Raw genomic sequence first — 5,304 nt, 5'->3', positions numbered from 1 at the left:
ATCCTCCATCATGGCCCTGTGGGCTCCAGGAGGGGCTGGCCTGGGCCTGCACACCCGGGTCCCAGGCCACCTGAGCCCTCACTGTCCTCAGACTCGCTGCCCACCTGCCCATGCCTCCTTCTGTCCTCAGACCCTCTGAGCCAGCTCCACAGCCCGTCTGACCTCAGACAGCTCATGGGGCAAGAGCAGGTGATGCCAGGAGGTGGGCCCAAAGACGGGGGTGGGTGTGTGTGTGTGAGAGTGAGCGTGAGTGTGTGAGAATGTGTGTGTGAGAACGTGTGTGTGTGAGAACGTGCACGTGTGAGAACGTGTGTGTGAGAACATGTGTGTGAGAACTTGTGTGAGAACGTGTGTGTGAGAACGTGTGTGAGAGAACGTGTGTGTGAGAACGTGAGTGTGTGAGAACTTGTGTGAGAACGTGTGAGGACCAGCGTGAGTGTGTGAGAACGAGTGTGAGTGGGTTGTGAGAAGGAGTGTGTGTATAGTTGTGTAAATGTATGTCTGCGTGTGTAGTTGTGTGTGTGTCAGTGTATACAGTGTGTTGCAGTTGTGAGTCAGCGTGTGGATGTGTGAGCGGGTGTGTGTGTCAGTTTGCAGCAGTGTGTTGTAGTGTGTGTGTATGTGGGCGGTGTGAGTGGCTGTCAGTGGGTGTGTAACTGAGGGCATGGATGTGAGTATGTATGTATAGGAGTGTGATGTGTGTGAGTGTGTGTGTGGTAGGTGTCCACCTCTGTACCCCCAGCCGGAAGCCGCCCCTCCTGCCCATCGTCAGTCACCCCCTCGGAGGTGGGGGAGGCAGCTGCAGCCTGGCCCAGAAGCTCTGCCAGGAGTGGGCGGTCGGAGAGGATTTGACACAGCACCACAGCGCAGCCAGTCATTATCACCGCTACCAGCAGGTACCAGGATCTCGGTAGCCTGGGCCACTGGGAGGGGGCAGAGAGACTGCAGAGGGTCTGCCCCGCTGCCTGGACTCGGGCCACTCAGGTGCCCAAGTTGGCTTCAGTGATGTGATGGGGGGTCCCTTGTACAGGCTTGGTCCTCCTGGGCCCCAGGGCCTCCCTGCCAGGTGCCCCAGCTCCAGTCCCTTTTCCTGGGCAGCATTCCACAGCCCCTTCCCTCCCCAGAGACCCCACCACCATGGCCCCTGTGTGGCTGGCCAGGCCCCAGGATCCTCTGCAGGCACTGATCACAGGGACAAGGATGGGCCAGGAGGGACCCAGGAGAAAACAGGAGGGACCCAGGAGAGAACAGAAGGGACCCAGGAGGGATCAGGAGGGACCCAGGAGGGACCAGGAGGGACCAGGAGGGACCCAGGAGCTCAGCCCAAGCCATGAGGACCTGGCCCTGCAGAGAGTGGGCTCTGGCCCTCCCCACCCCAACCCACGTGTGGCTTAGCCGAGTGCGCCGCGAAGCGACCCCGAACCTCAGCACCCCCTCTTAAAATGGGGCCGGAGCCGACTGCACGGGTGTGGGGAGTGCCCAGGAAGGCCGGCCGGGGCCCAGCGCCTCACCAGAGGTGGTGGCCGAAATCCTTTGTCTCATGATCGCTGCCTCATCTCATGCCACCTGGGGCCTGACAGGGGGTCTTAGCCTGGGACAAGGCCTGGGGGCAGCTCTGTGTTTTGGGAAGTGATCCCAGGGAGCAGAGGAGGGGTTCCGGGAAAGCCGACCCTGCGACCACGCCCCGCCTCCCTGGGAACCCTTGAGGGACCAGGCCCGGCAAAGAGGCTGATCCCAACTCAGAAGGGCCAGGATTGGCCCGCCGGCTCCTCTGTGTTAACGTATCCCGGATGGGCTGGTGGTCCGCGCGGCCGAGGGGCTCCTGCTGGCCTCGAGCTGGGGCGCAGCGGTGAGACAGGCGCTCGCAGGTCTTCCCATGAGCCCGATTCTTGGACTGGGCCTGGCACCTGCTGGTGTCCAACAGATACTTGTTGAGAAAGTGGATATTTATTTCTCACGAGCAGGTTTTTGATAGGAATTAGGTGGGAGTTAGGGCAGAACTCAAGGCTGTTTTCTGTGCCTTGAGCCAAGAACAGGAGTCTCTGAGACCCCCACCACCGGTGGAATTGACGCAGGCCCACGGCTCCGCCCACAGCCCTGCCCAAGCTCCACCCACGGCCCTGCCCGTGGCCCCGCCCACCGCGCATGCTCTCTCGGCTGCTCTGGCTGGTGATCCGTGCTGCGAGGCCACTGGGGCAGGTCGTTCTAGGACACGGGGCTTCTCTGATTTGGGCTTGCGCATTCTCAGACCTGCGTGCAAGAAACCCTCTTTCCTCCCCTCCCTCCCTTCCTTCCTTCTTTCTCCTCTCTCCCTTCGGCTTTCCTTCCTCCCTTCTTTCCCACCCCGCCTTTCGTCCCTCCTTTCCCCTTCCTTTTCCTCCGTCCTTCCTCCCCTCCCTCTTTCTTTCCTTCCTTCCCTTTCTCCTTCACGGGATCAGACTGGCATCGGGGGCTCCCAGCTCTCGCAGCTTAGCGTCCCTAGTTCCCTTCCTATTGTCCCCTAATAAATCTCTCCAGGCCCATCTGGGCATCTCCTTCTTGGGGCATTGGTACTGGGGCAGTGACATGGGGACGCAGACTAGCTCACTGGCCGCCCGGTAGGTGAAGAGGATGCCATTCAGGAAAAGATAGATGGTGTGAGGACTCCAGCCTTTGAAAGATGTGGGGGACGATGCCCACAAAGGCGGTGGAGATGGCTGGTCACTGCTATGTTGTATTGATGTGCTCGACCATTAACCTAAAGGTTGGTGGTTCAAACCCACCCAGTGGCTCCGCAAAAGAAAAGCCTGGTGATCTGCTTCCATAAAGATTACAAGCAAAACCTTAGTGGGCGGTGAGTTTATGTTAATGCGGGAGGAACAACTCCGAAAAGGAGGGTGAGAATGGCTGCACAACCCGAAGAATGTAATCAGTGTCACTCCGTTGTACATGCAGAAACTGCCAAATTGCTGTTTGTTTTGCTGTGTATATTCTCAACAACACAAAAATAGATTATTAAAAAAAAACAAAGATTACAGCCAAGAAAACCTGAGAGAGCAGTTCTACTCTGTAACACATGAGGTGGTCCTTAGTCGGAATCGACTCGACAGCAACGGGTTTGGTTTTCGGTTTTAGAGGGAAGAGACACTGAGGGGTTAACCAACAGTTAGAGGCTAAGGGTGAGAACCAGGTGGTCGGTCACAAAAAGGCTGTTATCTCCTGCCGTGGAGGTGGGGGGACACAGCCACAGCTGAGCGGTGGGGACTGAGGACCTGTCGGGGGCCACGTGAGCCCTGGCACGCAGGGAATTAGGTAACCTCTTTGCTTGCCTTAGGAACGAGACGCTGGATGTGGCAACCATCTTTCAGCTGTGACCACCTAGCTAGTGCTGGGAGATCAGTCTTGGGCCCTCACTGACCCTGGCTCCACATAATCACCAGATCAGAAGGAGCCCTCGGCTGTCAGAATCCAAAGCCTGAGACACCCACAGGGCCTGCAACTCTGTCCACAAATGGAATCGCCGAGACCTGAGACCTACGTCCTCGGTCCTGCGTGGGGATGGCCCACGTGGCACAGCCTGGGGGCCAGGAAGGAGGGCCGATTCCCAGCCGGAGAGGGCAGGGCCATGGCTTGTCTGCGGAGGGCTCTGAGGGTGCCCCTCTGGGTAAAAGTGCTGCTTCTGTATTTCCAAACGTCTCCTGCTCGGGCACGGCAACCTGCCTGTGCTAAGGCGTCTGCTGCCCATGGGGGTGGCTGCGCTTTTGCAGAGAGCTCGTCCACTGCCCTGCGGCCCACATGCTCCGAAGCACTGCATCCCCAACAAGAAGGGTGCTGGGGACCCCCGTCCCAGAGAACTTAGGAGCCTGGCAGGTCCTCATAGTCCAATTATCCAGATTATTGAGGTGAGACCAGCCTGTGAGTGAGAATAGGACCTTTTTTGCCCGAGGGCCCGGGTTTTGGGAACTGACAGTTGTTCTGGCTGCAGGACTTGGCGGGCATTCATGCGTGACACGTGAGTTCCAGGTGGGTGGGGGCCAACACCAGACAGTCCCCTTGGGAGGAGGAAGTGGGCTGGGGGAGCAGCCAGATGGTGTTCTGGGGACTGTGTCCAGCGGTCAGTACGCAGAGGAAATGGGTGCCGGGGCAGGAGAGGAAAGAACAGAGCTGGGAGGACAGCTCGCTCCTGAAGGCAGAGGCAGAAGAAACAGACCTTCCGGGCCTTCCCAGCCTCGACTGACCTTCTCAGGGCCTCTGTCCTGCAGACACAGGCCCATCCGAGTCTGTCCAATGTCAGCTCGTTTGCTAAAAGTGGTTCCAGCACAAAACCAGCTTCCCTCCACCCACAGCATGATCTGGGCCTCATCTCCACCCTTCCAGCCACCCTGGCCTGCTTGCTGCTTCTCGAACGCCCCAAGCCGTTCCCCTGGCCTGGACCTTCACCCTCCCATCCCATTTCACACTGAAGACCCTTCCTTGTCTTTCCTCTGAGCGGCCTTCACTGGCTCTGTCGCCAGTGCCCTCCCATATCACACACCCCACCTGCTTCACCACCACTCTGCTCCTGGAACATGTCTGCCTCAGTCCTGCCCCCAGGGCCTTTGCACAGCCTCTCACCTTCCTGAAAAAAGCTGTTTACATGCAACCCCCACCCTGCCCCACGCTCCCACCACCTTCCCTGTTCGTCTTCTCCTTAGACTTTACCCCCTTCTAACATGCTGCTGTCAAGTCGACCCTGACTCATGGCGACCCCATGTGTGTCAGAGTAGAAGTGTGCTCCATAGGATTTTCAGTGGCTGATTTTTTAGTAGTTCTCCAGGCCTTTTTCCGAGGTGCCTCTGGGTGAACTTGAACCTCCAACAGTTAGCAGCTGACTGCATTAACTGTTTGCACCACCCAGGACTTTGTGCTGTCTGTGTCCCCGTTAGAATGAGGCAGCGATCTTGTTGTCTTGTCACCACGCCTGGCTCAATGAAGGTGCTCAGTAATTACGTGTTGAATGAATGAATGACGTACCCAGCACTCTGCATCAGTGCACGCCACGCTACTAACGTTTCTAGAGCTGCTCCATGAACGTTTGCAGAAGGGACATGGAGTAAATATGCCCTGAAATAAACACTGCAAACCCACCTGATTCTCCTCGCCGGTAAGGCACGTGGGCAGCACCTCCGCCTGGACACCTCTGCCGAGATTCCTGTCTCTGCGCGCCAGATCTATGCCAGGTTCGCCTCCAGACCCAGGGCTCTGGCCAAGGCCATCCTGGCTCAGGAGCTCTCGGTGATGGTGGGTCTCAGGAGCTGGGGGCGGGGCAGCGCTGGGGGCGGGGCA

Source organism: Trichechus manatus, unplaced genomic scaffold (genome assembly GCF_000243295.1).
Source record: "Trichechus manatus latirostris isolate Lorelei unplaced genomic scaffold, TriManLat1.0 scaffold00111, whole genome shotgun sequence".
NCBI classification, from domain to species: Eukaryota; Metazoa; Chordata; class Mammalia; order Sirenia; family Trichechidae; genus Trichechus; species Trichechus manatus.
This window is presented reverse-complemented; position numbering follows the sequence as displayed.